This window comes from Loxodonta africana, chromosome 4 (genome assembly GCF_030014295.1).
Source record: "Loxodonta africana isolate mLoxAfr1 chromosome 4, mLoxAfr1.hap2, whole genome shotgun sequence".
Taxonomy (NCBI): domain Eukaryota; kingdom Metazoa; phylum Chordata; class Mammalia; order Proboscidea; family Elephantidae; genus Loxodonta; species Loxodonta africana.
In genome coordinates, this window is record NC_087345.1 from 107,082,774 (window position 1) to 107,107,523 (window position 24,750).

The 24,750-nt window shown below is 39.6% G+C and overlaps 1 long non-coding RNA gene across 1 annotated transcript; it reads right to left on the reverse strand.

The window, feature by feature from the left end:
- Positions 1-3,620: 3,620 nt before the first annotated feature.
- Positions 3,621-24,435, reverse strand: LOC135231221 (uncharacterized). The gene is made up of 3 exons (XR_010321875.1): positions 24,369-24,435; positions 23,615-23,791; positions 3,621-6,050 (listed from the first exon to the last, which is right to left on the reverse strand). It is a non-coding gene; the product is annotated as an uncharacterized LOC135231221 (long non-coding RNA).
- Positions 24,436-24,750: the final 315 nt, after the last annotated feature.

A 24,750-nucleotide genomic window follows, 5' to 3' on the forward strand; every position in this document is an offset into this window, starting at 1 on the left:
AGCAGGGGGTCACACTCTGAACAAGGCAGGGGGCTGATAACTGTCTCTCGACTGTGAGGAAAGCGTATCCCTGTTCCCTAGAGTGCACAGGTGGTTGAGTTCTGCAGCCAGATCATGGGCCCCCAGTGCTTTTGATTGTAAGGGCTGGGAGGTACCACTTATCCTTGGACATCTGTTACAGGTGGCTAGGTGATGTGGGTGGAGCCACAGCCCTTAGGCCCCTGATGTGGGTAGGTGAGGATCCTGTTTAATAGGCAAAGTGGTGTCAAACATCAAACATCCACCTTTCCACCACACAGCTGAAACAGTTGCAGTCTGCCAACAAGGGCCTATTCTCCTGAAATGGCCCCACACAGGTCCATGCAAGGGTGAAAGGTATTCAAAGTCTGCACACTCTTTGTGCCTGGACAGGAGCCGCTTCTGTCCTGAGCTCCCTAGCTTAGTGGAGCTGGCAGATTATCTTTCCCTCCAATTGTGAAGTTATTCCTTCTACAAGGCTGGGAGAATGGCTCAGAGTGCACAACAGGACCTATCTCAGGCCCAGGAAAATTGACAGCCACTGAAGCTGGCTTGGGGGCTGGGGATGTAGTAAAATAAACGCAAGTACTTAGCTTTTGCCAAGAGTGCCATTCTTCTCTGGTTACGGAGGTGTGAGTAGGCTGTGCAGCATGCTGTCTGTCCCTGAGGAAACTGCGTCAGGAACATTATCTCCAACCCCACTGCATTTGCTCCAGAAATGGTGCCTGGGGGTTCCTAGCGATTCAGGTCTAGCAACTCCTCACTGCTTCTGAACCACCTCTCCCTCCTCTTGCTACTCAGTCCATTTTCTAACTTTACTTTTGATGTTCCAGGTTCCTAGTTTGTCGTATATATAATTGTTTCACTTGTTTTTTGGGGTCTTTGTTGTAAGAGGGATCACCGGAAATGTCTGACTACTTCGCCATCTTGGCCCTGCTTCTTGAATTTAATGGCAGCAAGCAATATTTGAAATTATCATTGATTTTAATTATCTACTGTTTCTACTATAAAATAAAAGAGAATTTACAATATGTTTAAGTTAAAATACTAGAGCTGGTAATGAGTAATCATCTACATTTAAATTTTCATTTGAGAGGCCAGGGAACTGAAATTGAGAGAGAAATAGACTTCCACAAATACTTGTAGCTAGTAGGTGACAAAGGAGAAACTAGTATTTGTTTCCTAACTTAAATCAGGGCTCTTTCTTCTTTAGGATCTTGCTTTATTCTATCATACCTTCTGTCTATTTGGCTCTTTATATATTTTCTCTGATTATATCATGTCCTGGTGTTTTAGTCATCTAGTGTTGCTATACCAAAATAGCCCAAGTGGATCGCTTTAACAAAGAGAAGTTTATTTCCTCATAGTAAAGTAGGCTAAAAGTCCAAATTCAGGGTGTCAGCTCCAGGTGAAGTCTTTAACTCTCCGTTAGCCACCTCATTAACGTTCCCTTGGACTAGGAGCTTCTCCAAGCAGGGACCCAGGGTCCAAAGGACAAGCTCCGCTCCCAGCACTGCTTTCTTGGTGGTACGAGGTTCCCAACTCTCTGCTTGCTTTGGTTTCCTTTTATCTCTTGTAAGATAAAAGGTGGTGCAGGCCACACCCCAGGGAAACTCCCTTTACATTGGATCAGGGATATGACCTTTGTAAAGGTGTTACAATCCCACTCCAATCCTCTTTAACATAAAGTTACAACCAAAAAATGGAGGACAACCACACAATACTGGGAACCATGGCCCAGACAAATTGATACACACATTTTTGGTGGGACATAATTCAATCCAGGACACCTGGAGAATTTCTATCTGAAGAATAAATAAAGAAATGCACAGATTTGTCATGTATAAACTCATTTAGTTTATTGCAAAGTAGTCATTGCAAGGTACACAAGTAAGGTCTCAAGACATTAATTTAGCACTAGAGTATTAGAATTAATTACAATGTTAATCTAATGGTTAAAGTCCTAATCTTTAGACTTTAGGCTTTTACCTTATGAGTGGTCTCAGGAGGAAGGTTTGGCCATGGCTCCAATTCAGTGGGGGTCCCTTGAAGCTAGGGTCTCAGGTCAGGGGCAGCAGGCCCTCAGTTTTCAGACCAAAACCTAGTCAATTCTGACTCATAGCAACCCTATAGGACAGAGTAGAACTGCCCTACTGAGTTTCCCCAAGGAGCGCCTGGTGGATTTGAACTGCTGACCTTTTGGTTAGCAGCCAGACGCTTAACTGCTGTGCCACCAGGGCCCCCAGTTTTCAGACATGGGGTCAAAGAGATCTTTTGCTGCTGTCTTCTCTTCACAGGGCTAGGTGCTGTGATATTTTACCAAAATTCGTGTATTTTATTGCCAGTTAAGGGAATTATTTTATGATATTTTTATATCCCAAGGTAAGTTTATAAAGATGTAATTAATTGAAAATTATAGGAATTTTTTGTGACATATTTCTGTTTCAAATCCAGTTGATTAAAGTTACTTTTCATTGTCATGGAGTTCAGTGGCACAGCCCAATTTAGGGAAGTTATTTATGACATACTTCTCACAGTTCCATGATCCATTTCTAAAGTTAAAATAGCTTTCTAATGATTTAGTTTTTGGTGACTTGTAAGTTTCTGATGACTTAGAGTTAATGGTTAGAGGACTTCATAGAAAAAAATATATATGTCTTTATTTTTAAGTTAGTAAATTCTCTAACATCACATTACAAGTGGCTTATACATAGCCATACCCATTGCCACTGAGTCAATTCCAACTCATAGCAACCCTATATATAGGTATTTAAAAATATTATAAAAAGCATCATAACAGTGTAAAAAACATTATGTCGTTGTTGTTGTATGGCATCAATTCCCATTCTTAGTGACCCTATAGGACAGAGTAGAACCACCTCATAGCATTTCCTAGGCTGTAATCTTTATAGGAGCAGATCGCCAGGTCTTTTCTTCCATGGAGCTGCTGGTGGGTTCGAACCACCAACCTTTTTAGCAGCAAGTGCCTAACCATTGCACCACCAGGACGCCTCCAAAAAGTGTTGTAGAAGCATAGATAATAGTAGCTTATACATAGGTGATTTGAGAACATCACAAACATACATAATACAAATGATGAAACAATGTGGTATCCATGTAGTATATAGTATCCATATGAGATTGTTGTTTTTATAGGTCAAACACAATCAAGTATCAGTAATATATGGTTCAACTGAACATTAAGACATGCTTCTTTTATCACGAGTGTGTTGGTTTAAAAAAAAAGTGAAATTTCAAAAGTAATCTATAAATAAACTGAAAGAAAAGTTATTTGAAAGAATTTGGTGGGAGGGGGAACAGAGACTTTCTGGATATACAGACCCATTGCCGTCAAGCTGATTCCAATTCATAGAGACCTTATAGGACAGAGTAGAACTGCCCCATAGTGTTTCCAAGGAGCAACTGGTGGATTCAAACTGCCAACCTTTTGGTTAACTGACATAGCTCTTAACCACTGTGCCACCAGGACTCCAGATATATGGAGCAGTTTATAATTCCTTTATAACTCTATCCATGTGGATTTAAAAATTTTTAAATACATTACCTTCTAAATCTAAAGACCTTGGAACTTGAGTGTATCCTAAAACATGTGCCTTTTTTGTTGAATTTTAAAGAACCTGTAATCTAATGGAAGCCTGCATCATTTTCAAATTCTTAGAATTAATCAGTTTTTACTCATATTTAAAATGATATATGAAAATAAAAGCATTATTGTTTCGCCAGTCTGCGACTCATTCTGAGATGGAAGAAAGTCAGGTGATTTGGTCTAATCTTCTTGTGAACATGCTAATGAAAAAAAAAAAAAAGTCATTGAGTCAATTCTGACTCATGATGACCCCATGTAGTACAGAGTAGAGCTGCTCCATAGGGTTTTCTAGGCTATAACCTTTACAGAAGCAGACTGCTAGGCCTTTCTTTCATAGTGTTGCTGGGTGCGTTTGAACCACCAATCTTCAAGTTAGTAGTCAGGCCCAAACCCTTTGCACTACCCAGGGACCTTCCTAATGAATATACCTCCTGGCAAAGAAGCTAATGGTATGTAATAGCTGAAGAGTCATTACTTATGGAATGTATCCAGTTTTTTAGGATTGCTTATGGTAAACAAACATGGAATCTGTAAATTTATATGGAATAGCTTCTTGGAAAATGTCATGTAAATTATGCAATTATATGAGTACAAAATAGACACGTTTCATGACTAAAAAGTCTCTTTTGTGTAAGCAAGGTTACCTGCACACGTTGCTTGGAAATCTCACGTGTTAATCTTGGCCAGGGCTATGTTGATGGTTGCAGGCCTCTTCCTACTTTGCCTGTGTCTTATGATTATTTGTATCCTTGAAACTATTAGTAAAGTTTGATACTGGGTATGTTACAGGGTAGAATCCCTAGGTTTTTGCTCGGCATGACTCATATTGGCCAATAAACAGGAAACCTAGGTGAAAGAGCAGGAAAGGCACCTTAATTTCGTTGTACAAGGAAAAGGAGTCAGTCAGAGCTGCTGCTGCCAAGACTGCTCCCCTAGGGCAGGCAGGCATGTTACTTTTAAGGGGGTTACAAGTAGGGAGTTCATACAACTTACATCAGCAAAACTCTTAATCATACTACGGAGACGCAATGGGGTTTACATATAACCTCTGAACAAAAGTAGGATTCAAATGCAAAGCTGGGTGGGAGGAAGCCCAGCAAAGGAAACAGAATTTTTAATACAATACTGTAGGGGAGGAAGCCAAGCAAACAGGACTTTTAATACAGCACTGTGGGGGCTCTGTCTCAGATAAATCCCTCGTTCAGTGAGTTTCATTTTGACAATCTGATGCTTTGAGTTATCTACTACGTGAATTTTGATGTCACACATAGCATTTCCTGACAGCCACATCATATATAAGTTTATCCAAATCAGTACATATAGAGGTCTTTACTTTTTTAACAGCTGTATAGTATTTCATTGTGTATTGTTACAGGATCGCTGTGAGTCAGAATCGACTCAACGGCACTGGGTTTGGTTTGGTTTTTTATTGTTGTTGGGTGTTGTCAAATTGATTACGACTCAAAGTGACCCTATATGTCAGAGTAGAACTGTCTGATAGGGTTTCCTAGGCTGTAATATTTATGGGAGCAGATCACCAGGTCTTTTCTCCTGTGGAGACACAGGGTGGCTTCAAACTACCGACCTTTCAGTGAGCAGCTGAGCCCTTAACCATTGTGCCATCAGGGCACCTTCTTTGTGTAGAGGTACCATTATTCATTAATCAAGAAGAATAGATAATTTCCATTCCTTTTGCTATTACAAACAATGCTGCAATACAGATTCTTGTTAACATGTGAACTTACTCAATTGGGAGCATCCCTATAGGATAAATTCTCAGGCATGGAACTGATGAGTCAAAGGAGACGTGCGTTTTCAATTTTAGGAGCTATTGCCAATTTGATCACTAGAAAAGTTATACCAATTTATTCTCCCACCAACTATGTGGGATAGTGCTTGCTTTGCTATACTGTCACCTCACCTTTTCCAAACCAACAGGTAAATAATTTTATATCATCATGGATTTGATTTGTTTTTCTCTTATAGATATAAAAAAAAAAAAACCCAAATCCGCTGCCATCGAGTCGATTCCGACTCTTAGCGACCCTATAGGGCAGAGTAGAACTGCCCCATAGTGTTTCCAAGGAGCACCTGACAGACTCGAACCGCTGACCTTTTGGTTAGCAGCCACAGCACTTAGCCACTATGCCACCAGGGTTTCCCTTATAGTAGAGCATTAAAAAAATTACATCTTCTCAAATGCTTAATATCTCATTTTAACTTGGGGACCTGGATTGGTAGTTTGGTCATAGGTTGAAGCACAAGGTGATGTTCCACTAAAGATGTCCTCTTCCCAGATGTTTGTTGTCTGGAATTCTCTCCAGATCTCCCAGTTTCAGTTCAGGCATTTATCTTCTGCTAAAATAAGCTTCCAGTAGAGAAATGGTAATTATCAGTCCTTGCGTCTTAGTGTGAAAAAGGACACCTAGGGTGGGGTCAGATTGCAGGGAAGAAGAGAGTACTGTTCATGACAGATAAGGCACACATTATACATGCTTTCAACTGACTGGCAGTGGGAGTATACAGGGAATAAACAGAGGTACTTTTAAAAGTGGTAGAAATTCATTTCAATGAAGAAATAAGTGACATTCCAAAGTTTTAAAAAGAGATTGTGAAAGGGTTGAAATATTTAAATATAAAGATAACTTTTGAACCTTGCAAGAGCTGACTGTAGAATATAGTGCTGAGAACAGGGAAGCTAAACTACACCCTCTCTTCACTTATTGACACAGTTAGGTTCCAAAGACCAGATTGTTATGCAAAATCTGTATTACGTGAAAATGGAGGATGACTACATCAGATCACAAAATGGAAAATGACTACATCATTACATAACTGCCAAACCACTGAGAATCACCAGCTAAGTTGACATATAATCTTAACCATCAAAGCCAGGGTTACTCTCACCTCGCACCTCGGCATTTGTTACTGCCAGATGTACATTGTTAATGCACAAAATAGTTGAGTAGTAGTTATTTACTATTACTATTGTAGTAAAATGAAATGTCAGATAACAAGACAGTCGATAAGTGAGGAGAAAGTGTAGCTATTTTATAAGGAGACATACAGAACCCAGGCTAATGATTATATATAAGAGGAGAAAAAAAATTTTCTAAAAGTAGGTCATAATCATCACAATAATTTTAAACGGTAGTTTCACCATTACCCTGCAGTTCTCAAAGTTCCTGCAAAACAAAACTAAACAAAAAACAACCCAGAGCAATTATTGTGTGGTGCAAACTATTAATCACTAGACTACTAGCTTAAAGATTGGTGGTTCAAGCCCACCCAGAGGCACCTGGGAAAACAGGCCTGGCGATCTCCTTCCGAAAGGTCACAGCCTTGAAAATCCTGTGGAGCAGTTCTACTCTGCACTCATGGGGTCATCAAGAGTCAAAATCATCTTGATGGCAACTAACAACAACAACAAGCACCTTTGTAATGGTGTAGGCAGGGTTAAAAGAACTGAGCTTCTCAGGGCTAGCAGGACCATGGGGCAATCATCACCCTTGGGCCCTAAATGGCAAGTGAAGAGAGTGGTTATTAGAACTCATAGAAAGTAGCTAGAGTTGGGAGAGGGGGCTAACAGGACCATGGGTTTCACAAAGGGATGCAGCAAGCCTCAAGGAGGAAACCAGAGAAATTAGCACTTCAGTCTCACTCTCCTCATGCTCTCTCAACTCCTGTCAGTACCTCCCATTGGCAGAATCCAACTGGAAACTATAGACAAAAGAATGCAATCCTCTCCCACCCCAAATATGTCCACGCCCTAAACTCTGGAACCTGTGACTATGTTGCCATACATGGCAAATGGGGCTTTGCATATGTGATCAGGAATCTTAAAATGGAGAGATTATCCTGGTGGGTGTAATGTAATCATGTTGTTGTTAAGTGCCATTGACTTGATTTCAACTCATAGTGACCCTGTGTTACAAAGTAGAATCGCTTATCAGGTTTTCTAGGCTGTAATCTTTATGGGAGGAGACTGCCAGGTCTTTTTCCCATAAAGCCACTGGATTAGAACCACTGACATTCCAGTTAGCAGCCAAGCATTTAACAATTGCTCCACCAGGTCTTCTTAATGCAATCATAAAGGTTCTTATAAATGAAAGAAAGAGTCTGGAGAGTCGGAGAGATTTGAAGATGCTACACTGCTGGCTTTGAAGGTGGAGGAAGCAGCCACAAGCCAAGGAATGCAGTTGGCTTCTGTTATTGTTAGGTACTGTCAAACTGATTTTAAATGTGTAGTGATCCTGTGTGACAGAGTAGAACTGCCCTATAGGGTTTTCTAGGCTGTAATCTTTATGGAAGCAGATCTCCAGGTCTTTCTCCCTTGGTGCTGCAGGGTGAGTTTAAACTGCCAGACTTTCAGTTAGCAGACACGTGCTTAACTGTTGTGCCACCAGGATTCCTTAGGTGGCCCCTAGAAGCTGGAAAACTTAAAGAAACGGATTCTCCCTTAGAGCCTCTAGGAGGAACACAGGTGTTTCAACATCTTGATTTTGGCTCAGTAAGACCTGTTTCAGGCTTCTGATCTCTAGAACTACAAGATAATAAATTTGTTTTATTTTAAGACACTAAGAGTATAGACTCTGGCAAAAAACAAGGCTCTAGGATTTGACGGAATATCAATTGAGATGTTTCAACAAATGGATGCAGCACTGAAAGTGCTCACTCGTCTATGCCAAGAAATTTGAAAGACAGCTACCTGGCCAACTGACTGGAAGAGTTCCATATTTATGCCTATTTCCAAGAAAGATGAGCCAATGAAATGTGGAAATTATTCAACAATATCATTAATATAACATGCAAGCAGAATTTTGCTGAAGATCATTCAAAAGCACCTGCAGCAGTATATCGACAGGGAGCTGCCAGAAATTCAAGCAAAATTTAGAAGAGGACATGGACCCAGGGATATCATTGCTGATGCCAGATGGATCTTAGCTGAAAGCAGAGAATACCAGAAGGATGTTTACCTGTGTTTTACTGACTATGCTTAGGCATTCGACTGTGTGGATCATAACAAATTATGGATAACATTGTGGAGAATAGGAATTTCAGAACACTTAATTATGCTCATGAGGAATCTGTATATGGATCAAGAGACAGTCATTCGAACAGAACAAGGGAATACTGCATGGTTTCAAGTCAAGAAGGGTGTCATCAGGGCTGTACCTTTCACCATATCTATTCAGTCTGTAGGCTGAGCAAATAATCTGAGAAGCTGGACTACATGAAGAAGAATGGGGCATCAGGATTGGAAGAAGACTCATTAACAACCTGCGTTATGCAGATGACACAACATTGTTTGCTGAAAGTGAAGAAGACTTGAAGCACTTACTGATGAAGATCAAAGACCACAGCCTTCAGTATGGATTACACCTCAATATCAAGAAAAGAAAAACTCACAACTGGACCAATGAGCAACACCATGATAAATGGAGAAAAGACTGAAGTTGTCAAGGATTTCATTTTACTTGGATCCACAATCAACAGCCATGGAAGCAGCAGTCAAGAAATCAAAAGACGGATTTCATTGGGCAAATATACTGCAGAAGACCTCTTTAAAATGTTGAAAAGCAAAGAAGTCACTTTGAAGACTAAAGCGTGCCTGACTCAAACCATTGTATTTTCAATCGCCTCATATGCATGTGAAAGCTGGACAATGAATAAGGAAGACTGAAGAAGAATTAATGCCTTTGAATTATGGTGTTGGTGAAGGACATTGAATATACCATGGACTGCCAGAAGAACAAACGTATCTGTCTTGGAAGTAGAGCCAGAATGCTCCTTAGGAGCAAGGATGGTGAGACTTCATCTCATGTACTTTGGGCATGTTATCAGGAGGGACCAGTCCCTGGAGAAGGACATCATGCTTGGTAAAAGAGAGGGTCAGCAAAAAAGAAGAAAACCCTCAACGAGATGGATTGACACAGTGGCTGCAACAGTGAGCTCAAACATAGCAACAATTCTGAGGGTGGCGCAGGTCTGGGCAGTGTTTCATTCTGTTGTGCATGGGCTTGTTATGAGTCAGAACCAATTCGATGGCACCTAACAACAAAGAGACTGCATGCAGCATCTCTGTTTCCCACAAACACTTTCAATACCATGAGGACTTTTGTCTTAAGGTACAAGTGACACGGCAGCTTGAACCACACATTTGACCTGCTATAGAAGTTATTCCTGCACTGGGCTTCACAAAAAACTAGGAAGCCCTGCAGGTTAACTGGTAAATGAGAAGGACCAACACATCAAACATAGTATAGGTTGTCCTGGGGGCAAAGCAACATGTAGCAAATTCTCTCATTTTAGAGTGTGTTATGGATTGAATTGTGTCCTCCAAAAAGATATGTTACAAGTCCTAATCCCTTCAGTCATTCACTGAAGTCATCAGTGAATGTGATTTTGTTTGGGTAAATGAGGTCTTTCTTAGAAGGTATTATCAGTTAAGGAGATCATACTGGGGTAGGATGGATCCTAATCCTATATATGATTGGTGTTTTATAAAAGAGGAGGATAGACACAGAGATGGGGGAAGTCACCATGTGAATATATATCTACAAGCAGCAAAGAATTGCTGGACTCCTAGTGAAGCTAGCAGAAAGGCTTGGAATCCTCTCTTAGATGTCTCATATGGAATCAACATGGTGTATATCCTGATTTGGATTTCTAGTCTCCAGAATTATCAGATAATAAATTCCTGTTCTTTAAAGCCACTCAATTTGTGGTGTTTTCTTTCTGCAGTCCTAGGAAACTAAGACACCCCTTGACCTCACAATTTCACTTCTAGTGATTTTCCTTACATTCCTAGATAAGTAAGTACCAGTGTGAAAATATGTCAGTACAAAGATACACAGTGAAGCATTGTTTGTAAGGGTGAAAATAGGTAGTTAATGATCTACATAGCTATTGATCAGTAGTTAATACAATGGAAGACTATCTAGCTAGTTAAAGGAATGAGGTACATTTATGTGTGTTGATATAGAAAGATCACCAAGATGTTAAGTGAAAAAAGCAAGATGAAGAACAGCATGTACAGTATTACTTTTTTAAAAAGGTATGTATATGCATATAGACATGATTTTTAAAATAGCAGTTAAAGAGGACAGGATCTTGAGACAGACTGCCTAGGAATACATCTCAGTTCCACAACTTGATAGCTGTGTGACCATGGGCAATTTACTTGATCTTTCTGTTTCTATCTCTGTAAAATAGGGATAATAATCCTTGGTTGATTTGTGTGAGGATTAAAGGAGTTATGCAAGAGTTGGCCTGCTGGCCAGATCTAGCCATTGCCTGATTTGTAACTAAAGTTTTATTGGAACACAGCCACACCTGTCACTTTACACACTCTCTATAACTGCTTTCAGGATACAACAGCAGAGTTGAGGAGTTGAAAGAGAGACCAAATGATCCACAACTCCTAAAATATTTGCTATCTGGGTTTTACAGAAAAAATTTACTGACTCCTGAATTAATGCATATAAAGTGTTTAGAACAGTGCTTAAAAAAACAAACCAAACCCATTGATGTCAAGTTGATTCCAACTCATAGCAACTGTGATCATTAAAGTCGTGTGTCAACTTGGCTGGGCCATGATTCTCAGTGACTTGGCAGTTGATGTAGTTTGGTAGTCATATGATGATGTGATTATTTCCATGATGAGATTTAATATATTGTGATCAAAAAAAAAAAAAAAAATTTTTTTTTTTTTTTTTTTGATCACATACAGGGTGGATCTGCTGTGAGCAGCCAATCAGTTGAAAGGCAGTTTCCTTCGGGCTGTGGCCTGCATGGAATATATAAATGGACTTTCTAGCAAGGCTCGTCGGCTTTTGCTTGCTCTGGATCCTGCAGCTGGCTCCTGTTCATCTGACCTCTAGTTCTTGGGACTTGAACCAGCAGCTTATCTGACATCTTGTCTGCCAATCTTGGGATCTGTCCATCTTTGCAGCCTGTGAGCAAGAGCCCTGCTCTCTGACCTGCTGATCTTGGATTCGCCAACCCCTATGTTTACGTGAATCAGCAGAAGCCTCTATCCTAACCCATGGATTTAAGATGTCCCAGCCTATACAACCACAGAAGCCATTTCTGTGATATAAATCTCTCTCTCTATATATATGTTTATAAATATATATATACCTTAATTTTATGTACGTATAGTTATAATAAACTCTCCCATGCATCTCTCAGTTCGTTGTACTGTGGCAGCTTGCATGTTGCTGTGATGCTGGAAGCTGTGCCACTGATATTCAAATATCAGTAGAATCATCCTGGTGGACATATTTCAGCTGAGCTTCCAGACTAAGACAGACTAGGAAGAAGGACCTACTGGTCTACTTCTGAAAAGAATTTTCCAGTGAAAACATGAATAGCAGCAGAACATTGTCTGATCTAGTGCTGGAAGATGAGCCCCTCAGGTTGGAGGGCACTCCAAAGATGACTGGGGAAGAGCTGCCTCCTCAAAGTAGAGTTAACCTTAACGATGTGGATGGAGTCAGGTTTTTGGAGTCTTCATTTGCTGATGTGGCATGACGTAAAATGAAAAGAAATAGCTGCAAACATCCATTAATAATTAGAATATGGAATGTATGAAGTATGAATCTAGGAAAATTAGAAGTCATCAAAAATGAAATGGAATGCATAAAAATTGATATCTGAGGCATTAGTGAGCTGAAATGAACAGGTATTGGCCATTTTGAATCCAATAATCATACGGTCTAATATGCTAGGAATGACAACTTGAAGAGGAATGGTGTTACATTCATCGTCAAAAAGAACATTTCCAGATCTATCCTGAAGTACAATGCTGTTGGTGATAGGATAACATCCATACTCCTACAAGGAAGAACAGTTAATACAACTATTAGTCAAATTTACACACCAACCACTAAGGCCAAAGATGAGGAAACTGAAGATTTTTTATCAATTTCTGCAGTCCGAAATCGACCAAACATGCAATGAGGGTGCATTGATAATTACTAGTGATTGGAATGTGAAAACTGGAAACAAAGTGGAGGGATCGGTAGTTGGAAAATGTGGCCTTGGTGGTAGAAATGATGCTGGAGATCATCATATGCTTCAATTTTGCAAGACCAATGACTTCGTTCCAAATACCTTTTTCACCAACATAAATGGCGACTATATACATGGACCTCACCACATGGAATACACAGATATCACTTTCACTACATCTGTAGACAGAGACAAGGGAAAAGCTCAATATCATCAGTCAGAAAAAGGCCAGGGGCTGACTGTGGAACAGACCATCAATTGCTCATATGCAAGTGTCACGGATTGAATTGTATCCCCCCAAATATATGTGTCAACTTGGTTAGGCCGTGATTCCCAGTATTGTGTGGTTTTCCTCCATTTTGTGACTGTAATTTTATGTTGAGAGGATTAGGGTGGGATTGTAGCACCACTCTTACTCAGGTCACCTCCCTGATCCAAGGTAAAGGCAGTTTTCCTGGAGTGTGGCCTGCACCACATTTTATCTCAAAGAGATGAAAGGAAGGCAAGCAGAGAGTTAGGGACCTCATACTACCAAGAAAGCAGCACCAGAAGTGAAGTACCTCCTTTGGACTTGGGGTCCCTTAGCCTGAGAAGCTCCTTGACCAGGGGAAGATTGAGTACAAAAGCCTTCCTCCACAGCCAGTAGAGAGAGAAAGCCTTCCCCTGGAGCTGACACCCTGAATTTGGACTGTTAGCCTACCTTACTTAGCGTGAGAAAAATAAATTTCTCTTTGTTAAAGCCATCCACTTGTGGTATTTTTCTTATAGCAGTACTAGATGACTAAGACAGCAAGTTCAAGTTGAAGGTCAAGAAAATTAGAACAAGCCCAAGAGAGACAAAGCACAACCATGAGTATCTTCTACCTGAATTTAAAAACCATCTCCAGAACAGATTTGACACATTGAACACTAATGACCAAACACCAGACAAGTAGTGCAATAACATCAAGGACCTCACACATGAGAAAAGCAAGAGGTCATTAAAGAGACAGGAAAGAAAGAAAAGACCAAAATGGATGTCAGAAGAGACTCTGAAACTTACTCTTGCATGTCAAGTAGCTAAAGCAAATGGAAAAAATGATGAATTATAAGAGCTAAACAGAAGATTTCAAAGGGCGACTCGAGAAGACAAAGTAAAGTGTTATAAGGACATGTGCAAAGACCTGGAGTTAGAAAACCAAAAGGGAAAACAGGCTCAGCATTTCTCAAGCTGAAAAAACTGAAGAAAAAATTCAAGCCTCGTGTTGCAATATTGAAGGATTCTATGGGGAAAATATTAAATGAAGTGGGAAGCATCAAAAGAAGATGGAAGGGATACACAGAGTCACTATACCAAAAAGAATGGGTCAAGATTCAACCATTTCAGGAGGTAGCATATGACCAGGAATGGATGGTACTGAAGGACAAGATCCAAGCTGCATTGAAGGCATCAGCGAAAAACAAGGTTCCAGGAACTGATGAAATACCAGTTGTGATGTTTCAACAAACAGAAGCAGGGCTAGAGGTACTCACTCCTCTGTGCCAAGAAATTCTATCCCCTTGCCGGCCGACTGGAAGAGATCCATATTTATGCCTTTTCCAAAGAAAGGTGAGCCAACTGAATATGGAAATTATAGAAAAATATCATTAATACCACATGCAAGTAAAATTTTGCTGAAGATCATTCAAAAGAAGCTGCAGCAGTACATCAACAAGGAACAGCCAGAAATTCAAGCCAGATTCAGAAGAGGATGTGGAACCAGGGATATCATTACTGATGTCAGATGGATCCTGGCTGAAAGCAGAGAAAGATGTTTACCTGTGTTTTATTGACTATGCAAAGAAATTTGACTGTGTGCGTCATAACAAATTATGGATAACCTTGAGAAGAAGGGAATTTCAGCATACTTAACTGTGCCCATGAGAAGCCTGTACTAGATCAAGAGGCTGTTGTTCAAACAGAACAAGAGGATACTGCATGGTTTAAAGTCAGGAAAGGTGTGCATCAGAGTTGTATCCTTTCACCATTCTTATTAAATCTGTATGCTGAGCAAATAATCTGAGAAGCTGGACTATATGAAGAACGAGGCACCAGGATTGGAGGAAGACTCGTTAACAACCTGTGTTATGCAGATGATACAACCTTGCTTGCTGAAATCAAAGAGAACTTGAAGTACTTACTGAGGAAGCTCAAAGACCACAGGCTTCAGTATGGATTACACCTCAACATGAAGAAAACAAAAATCCTCACAACTGGACCCACAAGCAACACCACAAGAAATGGAGAAAATATTGAAGCTGTCAAGGATTTCATTTTACTTGGATCCACAATCAACACTCATGGAACCAGTAGTCAAGAAATCAAAAGATGCCCTGCATCGGGCAAATCTGCTGCAAAAGACCTCTTTAAAGTGTTGAAAAGCAAAGATGTCACCTTGAAGACTGCGGTGCACCTGACCCAAACCATGGTGTTTTCAATCACCTCATAAGCGTAGGAAAGCTGGGCAATGAATAAGGAAGATCAAAGAATTGATGCCATTGAATTATGGTGTTTGAAAGAATATTGAATATACCACCAACTGCCAATAGAATGTACAAATCTGTCTTGGAAGAAGTACAGCCAAAATGCTTCTTAGAAGCAAGGATGGTAGGACTTTGTCTCACATTCTTTGGGCATGTTATCAGGAAGATCAGTCCCTGGAAAAGGACATCATCCTTGGTAAAATAGAGGGTCAGCAAAAAAGAAGACCCTCAATGAGACGGATTGACACAGTGGCTGCAACAATGGACTCAGGCATAACAATGATTGTGAGGATGGCACAGGACCGGGCAGTGTTCCATTCTGTTGTACATAGTGTTGCTATGAGTTGGAACCAACTTGATGGCACCTAACAACACAATTTATATGCTTTACTGGTTTTACTGGTTTTGCTTTTCTAGAACCCAGCTTAAGACAGGGACCCTATGGGACAGGGTGTAACTGCCCCATAGGGTTTTCAGGGAGCAACTGGTGGATTCGAACTGCTGACATTTTTTGGTTAGCAGCTGAGCTCTCAACTACTGCTCCACCAGGGCTCCAGAACAGTGCTTAGTATATTGTAAATGCTCAATGTTAGTTATTATCGTAATATAATTGTAAAAATTTTCTCCAAGGATTACTTTCAGTGTAGAACTGTGCTTCACAGGGTTTTCACTTACTGCATTTTGAGACGTAGATTGCCAGGCCTTTCTTCCAAGTTGCCTCTGGGTGGACTCAAACCTCCAACCTTTTGATTAGTTGTCAAGCTTGTTAACCATTTGCACCACCCAGGGTCTTCCCAAATTATTGGCTAATGTTTAAACTTTGATGATACTCAGAGAAGTGATTCTAATGCTTTTTGGCCTCACAGTCCCCTCTTTGGTTCCAGTCTTTCTAGGTTACTGGAGTTTCATAGAAACAAGTGGGATTTCAAAGCATTACTTTCAGTGGCCCCTGGGACATCAAGGACTTGGACATCTGGTATCAGCAGAGCCACTTGGACTCACTGCCTCCCCATATTCCCAGGAGTTGTTCCTGGTAAGTGGTCTCTCAAATCTGAGCTGTGCTCTTTGTGTGACACTCTTAGAGATTTATTATTGGACTTCTTCTTTACTTTCATTTTTATTTTATGTTCTAAACATTTTGAAGAGTTTGTTGCCAAATTAAGTTTGGTGAGGCTGTCACTGAGTTCTCCCAGGTCTACTTTGTCTGACTTTGTGAGAACCAAGGTTTCAGCCCATTAAGTTTGAACTCATCTTTTCTTTCTAAGGTGCACATTCAGGTCTCAGTGTACCAGTAGGTTTTGGGTGCCCATTAAGTCTCATAGCATGTGCTGTTCACTGTTTTAGCAGAATGAAGGGCTTGGTGTGGCCACCTTCAGGCACCCTAGCCACTTATATGAACAAACATTTTGGCTCTTGTATGCTTGCTTTTAGATCGCTGGCATGCTTTCACTACGGACAGTTTAAAAAATCAGTGGTCACTGTAAGGCTATTTTGAACTGGATAATCTAGTTTTTCTGGACAGTAACTTAGAAAAGGAAGACTCCCAAATTCAGCAACCTCAATGGGACACATATTTTGATTGGCACCTAGAAGTCTCTAAGAGATGTAAGAAAGCAAAACAGCTTCCATGCAGGATATTTATTAATTGATACAGATATGATAGGCCAGGTTCTCAAGTTTCTACAAAAATCCTATTGACCAAACAACTAAAGGAAATGCAACGTGAGGCCCTGCCCCTATTTCTCTTACTCCCATTCCTTCTGCCCCTCTACCAGCTGACTTTCCTAATACTCTTTCTAAACTCCCTTTCTACCCTACAGAACCTAGTAAAGAACAATGAGAGGAACCAATTTCTGTTACAGTCCCTGAGATGCCTTTTAAGATAAGGAATCCAGAAGAAGCAAAAAAACCTCCGCAGGTTACATTTGCCACTTCATCTAAAGAAGAACTTCACACAATTGGAAAGGACTTTCCTAATCCTCATGAAGATACCCAAAACTTCACCCAGAAATTTAGGATTTTCATAGAAACTTGTGAACCTGGCCTATCAGGTCTGTATCAAATAATAAATATATTGACAGCACCAGAGGAAGCTCAAAGGTGGATGGAGGAGGCCAATTGGAAAAATCCGAAAAGATCTTTTAACTATAAGACCCAGTGTTCCCAGTATAAAATTATTAGACCAAACCAAAACCATTGTTTAATTACTCCTAGACTCTATCCCAAATGTTTTCCCTAGGAAAATAGACTGGGCAAAAGTTCAAGGCTGTAAGCAAGAGAAAAGGATGAGAATGTTTGTAATTATAGGGGTAACTTGAGCCAACTTTTGCTGAATACTCAGGCTTAAACCTAACAGAGCCTGGAGTTGAAATAGCTTTCAACTCCGTATTCCTAAATGGACTTGACACTGAATTATCTGAGCTAGTCAACCCATTTGTGTTGTCTTTTCTTTCCTCCTCTTTGGGAAACTTTTGTTTGGTGTTCAGGGCTGTTGAAAGGTCTGAGATCTCTGCATCTGAGACTCTGGAAAATTAATAAATTTTATCTAGAACCTGTTTTTCTGTTGAACTGGATCAATCTTAGCAAAGAATAGCTGTATATATTTTAAGAAACTGGTTTGTTCATGTTATGTGGTATTGTATACACCTAGTCTTTGAGGTAGCCACACAGACTGGTGAGTTTACGTGTTTCTGTTTCATTTTGTTCTAAGAGTTTGCCTCTGGTGTAGAGAGTAGTGTCTGAGTTTCTGTCTTGTATCAGGCTGAAGGCCATGGTTGGTGTTTTTTATAGAGCTCTCCATAATCTCATTTTCTTTTCTCTTCCAAGAAAAACTGCTCCTTGCACCTGGGCTTTGACCAGCTACTCTGAGAAACATTGATACAAATTAGTTCTTTGAAAAGTGCATGGGTAACCATATTAAATATTTACGCACCCAATGACAGGGCTGCAAGATACATAAATCAAATTTTAACAGAACTGAAAAGCGAGATAGATACCTCCACAATTATAGTAGGAGACTTCAACACACCACTTTCGGAGAAGGACAGGACATCCAGTAAGAAGCTAAACAGAGACACGGAAGATCTAATTACAACAATCAACCAACTTGACCTCATTGACTTATACAGAACTCTCCACCCAACTGCTGCAAAATATACTTTTTTTTCTAGCGCACATGGAACATTCTCTAGAATAGACCACATATTAGGTCATAAAACAAACCTTTGCAGAGTCCAAAACATCGAAATATTACAAAGCATCTTCTCAGACCACAAGGCAATAAAACTAGAGATCAATAACAGAAAAACGAGGGAAAAGAAATCAAATACTTGGAAAATGAACAATACCCTCCTGAAAAAAGACTGGGTTATAGAAGACATCAAGGAGGGAATAAGGAAATTCATAGAAAGCAACGAGAATGAAAATACTTCCTATCAAAACCTCTGGGACACAGCAAAAGCAGTGCTCAGAGGCCAATTTATATCGATAAATGCACACATACAAAAAGAAGAAAGAGCCAAAATCAGAGAACTGTCCCTATAACTTGAACAAATAGAAAGTGAGCAACAAAAGAATCCATCAGTCTCCAGAAGAAAACAAATAATAAAAATTAGAGCTGAACTAAATGAATTAGAGAACAGAAAAACAATCGAAAGAATTAACAAAGCCAAAAGCTGGTTCTTTGAAAAAATTAACAAAATTGATAAACCATTGGCTAGACTGACTAAAGAAATACAGGAAAGGAAACAAATAACCCGAATAAGAAATGAGAAGGACCACATCACAACAGAACCAAATGAAATTAAAAGAATCATTTCAGATTATTATGAAAAATTGTACTCTAACAAATTTGAAAACCTAGAAGAAATGGATGAATTCCTGGAAAAACACTACCTACCTAAACTAACACATTCAGAAGTAGAACAACTAAATAGACCCATAACAAAAAAAGAGATTGAAACGGTAATCAAAAAACTCCCAACAAAAAAAAGTCCTGGCCCGGACGGCTTCACTGCAGAGTTCTACCAAATTTTCAGAGAAGAGTTAACACCACTACTACTAAAGGTATTCCAAAGCATAGAAAATGACGGAATACTACCCAACTCATTCTATGAAGCCACCATCTCCCTGATACCAAAACCAGGTAAAGACATTACAAAAAAAGAAAATTATAGACCTATATCCCTCATGAACATTGATGCAAAAATCCTCAACAAAATTCTAGCCAATAGAATCCAACAACACATCAAAAAAATAATTCACCCTGATCAAGTGGGATTTACACCAGGTATGCAAGGCTGGTTTAATATCAGAAAAACCATTAATGTAATCCATCACATAAATAAAACAAAAGACAAAAACCACATGATCTTATCAATTGATGCAGAAAAGGCATTTGACAAAGTCCAACACCCATTCATGATAAAAACTCTTACCAAAATAGGAATTGAAGGAAAATTCCTCAACATAATAAAGGGCATCTATGCAAAGCCAACAGCCAATATCACTCTAAATGGAGAGAACCTGAAAGCATTTCCCTTGAGAACGGGAACCAGACAAGGATGCCCTTTATCACCACTCTTATTCAACATCGTGTTGGAAGTCTTAGCCAGGGCAATCAGGCTAGACAAAGAAATAAAAGGTATCCGGATTGGCAAGGAAGAAGTAAAGTTATCACTATTTGCAGATGACATGATTATATACACAGAAAACCCTAAGGAATCCTCCAGAAAACTACTGAAACTAATAGAAGAGTTTGGCAGAGTCTCAGGTTATAAAATAAACATACAAAAATCACTTGGATTCCTCTACATCAACAAAAAGAACACCGAAGAGGAAATAACCAAATCAATACCATTCACAGTAGCCCCCAAGAAGATAAGATACTTAGGAATAAATCTTACCAAGGATGTAAAAGACCTATACAAAGAAAACTACAAAGCTCTACTACAAGAAATTCAAAAGGACATACTTAAGTGGAAAAACATACCTTGCTCATGGATAGGAAGACTTAACATAGTAAAAATGTCTATTCTACCAAAAGCCATCTATACATTTAATGCACTTCCGATCCAAATTCCAATGTCATATTTTAAGGGGATAGAGAAACAAATCACCAATTTCAAATGGAAGGGAAAGAAGCCCCGGATAAGCAAAGCACTACTGAAAAAGAAGAAGAAAGTGGGAGGTCTCACCTTACCTGACTTCAGAACCTATTATACAGCCACAGTAGTCAAAACAGCCTGGTATTGGTACAACAACAGACACATAGACCAATGGAACAGAATTGAGAACCCAGACATAGATCCATCCACGTATGAGCAGCTGATATTTGACAAAGGCCCAGTGTCAATTAACTGGGGAAAAGATAGCCTTTTTAACAAATGGTGCTGGCATAACTGGATATCCATTTGCAAAAAAATGAAACAGGACCCATACCTCACACCATGCACAAAAACTAACTCCAAGTGGATCAAAGACCTAAACATAAAGACTAAAACGATAAAGATCATGGAAGAAAAAATTGGGACAACCCTAGGAGCCCTAATACAAGGTATAAACAGAATACAAAACATTACCAAAAATGATGAAGAGAAACCCGATAACTGGGAGCTCCTAAAAATCAAACACCTATGCTCATCTAAAGACTTCACCAAAAGAGTAAAAAGACCACCTACAGATTGGGAAAGAATTTTCAGCTATGACATCTCCGACCAGCACCTGATCTCTAAAATCTATGTGATTCTGTCAAAACTCAACCACAAAAAGACAAACAACCCAATCAAGAAGTGGGCAAAGGATATGAACACACATTTCTCTAAAGAAGATATTCAGGCAGCCAACAGATACATGAGAAAATGCTCTCGATCATTAGCCATTAGAGAAATGCAAATTAAAACTACGATGAGATTCCATCTCACACCAGCAAGGCTGGCATTAATCCAAAAAACACAAAATAATAAATGTTGGAGAGGCTGCGGAGAGATTGGAACTCTCATACACTGCTGGTGGGAATGTAAAATGGTACAACCACTTTGGAAATCTATCTGGCGTTATCTTAAACAGTTAGAAATAGAACTACCATACAACCCAGAAATCCCACTCCTCGGAATATACCCTAGAGATACAAGAGCCTTCATACAAACAGATATATGCACACCCATGTTTATTGCAGCTCTGTTTACAATAGCAAAAAGTTGGAAGCAACCAAGGTGTCCATCTACGGATGAATGGGTAAATAAATTGTGGTATATTCACACAATGGAATACTACGCATCGATAAAGAACAGTGACGAATCTCTGAAACATTTCATAACATGGAGGAAGCTGGAAGGCATTATGCTGAGCGAAATTAGTCAGAGGCAAAAGGACAAATATTGTATAAGACCACTATTATAAGATCTTGAGAAACAGTAAACCTGAGAAGAACACATACTTTTGTGGTTACGAGGGGGGGAGGGAGGGAGGGTGGGAGAGGGTTTTTTTTATTGATTAATCAGTAGATAAGAATTGCTTTAGGTGAAGGGAAAGACAACACTCAATACATGGAAGGTCAGCTCAATTTGACTGGACCAAAAGCAAAGAAGTTTCCGGGATAAAATGAATGCTTCAAAGGTCAGCGGAGCAAGCGCGGGGGTCTGGGGAGCATGGTTTGCGGGGACTTCTAAGTCAATTGGCAAAATAATTCTATTATGAAATCATTCTGCATCCCACTTTGAAATGTGGCGTCTGGGGTCTTAAATGCTAACAAGCAGCCATCTAAGATGCAGCAATTGGTCTCAACCCACCTGGAGCAAAGAAAAATGAAGAACACCAAGCCCACATGACAACTAAGAGCCCAAGAGACAGAAAGGGCCGCATGAACCAGAGACCTACATCATCCTGAGACCAGAAGAACTAGTTGGTGCCCGGCCACAATTGATGACTGCCCTGACAGGGAGCTCAGCAGAGGACCCCTGAGGGAGCAGGAGATCAGTGGGATGCAGACCCCAAATTCTCATAAGAAGACCAAACTTAATGGTCTGACTGAGACTGGAGGAATCCCAGCTGCCATGCTCCCCAGACCTTCAGTTGACACAGGACAGGAACCATCCCCGAAGACAACTCATCAGAAATGAAAGGGACTGGTCAGCGGGTGGGAGAGAGATGCTGATGAAGAGTGAGCTAATTATATCAGGTCGACACTTGAGATTGTGTTGGCAACTCTTGTCTGGAGGGGGGATGGGAGGATAGAGAGAGAGGGAAGCCGGCAAAATTGTCAGGAAAGGAGAGACTGAAAGGGCTGACTCAAGACGGGGAGAGTAAGTGGGAGTAGGGAGTGAGATGTATGTAAACTTATATGTGACAGACTGATTGGATTTGTAAACGTTCACTTGAAGCTTAATAAAAGTTATTATAAAAAAAAAAAAAAGTGCATGGGGAAAAAAACTAGAAAGGATGAATTGTTTATTTTGTTTAACAAGGCCTCAAAAAGATAAAAATTATTCTAAATTTCTTCTCTAAAGAGAAGAGCATGCAAGAGATAAAAACCAAAACCAAAGAACCAAATCTGTTGCAACTGAATTGATTCCAATTCATAGCAACTCTATAGGACAGAGTAGAACTGCCCCACAGGGTTTCTAAGGAGCAGCTGGTGGATTCGAACTGCTGACCTTTTGGTTAACAGCCTGTCTCTTAAACTCTGCACCACTAGGGCTCCATGCAAGAGATAGGGTTATGCAAATGGAATAATTTTCTGCCTCTGATGGTACTATTAAACTAGAATAGGTTTAATGATAAATAAGTGCTCATATAAATTTAATAGTCCAAATATTTCCAGGAATTAATGAAAGTGAATTTGTTCTGACAAAGATTTTTATGTACTGGAGTATGTCAGTCTTAAAAGCAAAACCTTTCTAAGTACCTTAAGCTAGATATTATATGAAATCTGTTGTATATAAGGAAAAGGGGTAATTTCCAAGAATTGATGGGTTCATTTTTGCTAAAGAGCTTTGATATTTACTGATTAGATAAAAGGTTGTGATAAAAAGAAGGCAAAACTGCTTACCAAGAGAATTGCAAAAGGGAAAGAAATTGGTTATCTTTCTCTCTCAAAATACCTAGGCCAACTTAAGAATATGGTAATGAATCAAGATGACTAATTCTTGTCTTTGACCATGAACCACAAGATAGGGAAAGTGGGACAGGATCAGGACTCCTTGGGCCCCTGCCTCTGAGGTTATATAGCTCCAGGGAAGCTTTTGAAGGACCCCTCCAAACTAGGTGGAGACATTTTAAGAAAATAAGATGCTGGCTTACTATGCTGTTGTTGTTAGGTGACTTTGAGTCAGTTCCAACTCATAGCGTCCCTACGTACACTTTAATGAAACACTGCCAAGTCCCGTGCTATCCTCACAATCATTGTTATGCTTGAGCCCATTGTTGTAGCCACTGTCAGTCCATCTCATTGAGGGTTTTCCTCTTTTCACTCACCGTTTTGCCAAGCATGATGTCATTCTCCAGAGACTGATCCCTCCTGATACCATGTCCCAATTATGTGAGATGTAGTCTTTCCATCCTTGCTTCTAAGGAGCATTCTGGTTGTACTTCTTCCAAGACATGTTTGTTCATTCTTTTGGCAGTCCATGGCATATTCAAGATTAGACAGACCTATAGAACAAATAATAACATACGTGAGGAACAAGCTTCATAGTTCAATTAAGTATGTGAGACCAAATGTGCAACAACTGCCCCAAAGCAAAGATAAACTGGGAAAGGAAAACTGGACAAATGGACATAGGGAACCTGGGGGCAGGGGAGAGGGGAAGATATATTGCAGCGATTGCAACCAATGTCAAAGAACAATTTGTATATAAATTTTTGCATGAGAAACTGATTTGCACTGTAAACTTTCCTCTGAAGTTTTCCTCACTCCTTGTTGTCTTTTGAATCTGGCTTGAACTTCTGGCAGTTCCCTGATGATGTACTGCTTCAAATGCTTTTGAAAGATCTTCAGCAAAATTTTACTTGTGTGTGATATTAATGATATTGTTCAATAATTTCCGCATTCTATTGGACCACCTTTCTTTGAAATGGGCACAAATGTGGATCTCTTCCAGTCAGTTGGCCAGGTAGTTATCTTTCAAATTTCTTGACATAGATGAGTGAGCACCTCCAGCACTGCACCTGTATGTTAATGGAATACCAATTGAGATGATTCAACAAACTGATGCCTTACTATAGTTACCAGAAATTGATGGATTCCCAGCATAAAAGAACTGTAAACAAGTTCTCCCTATTGTAGAGGAACTCCTAGAAGCAAAAAAAAAAAAAATAGAAATCACAATGAGTCACACCTGAAATGGCCTTGGGAAATATTTCCACCCCTAATCAAAGACTTAAAGTTATATCTATATCAATGAATTTGTCAAGTTGAGCAGAGACTTTGTAATTTCCAAAACCAGTTTGTAATATATTAAAGGGCTAAAGTTAGATTTGGGAAAATATGGAAAATGGTAAAAGTTTGAATGAAAACAAACTTTATTTCAAGGGTAATTATGTTTTATGGTATATAGATTTTAAATACTTTCTAAGATCTTTAGATAAGTTACTAATATTAAATTGAGTTG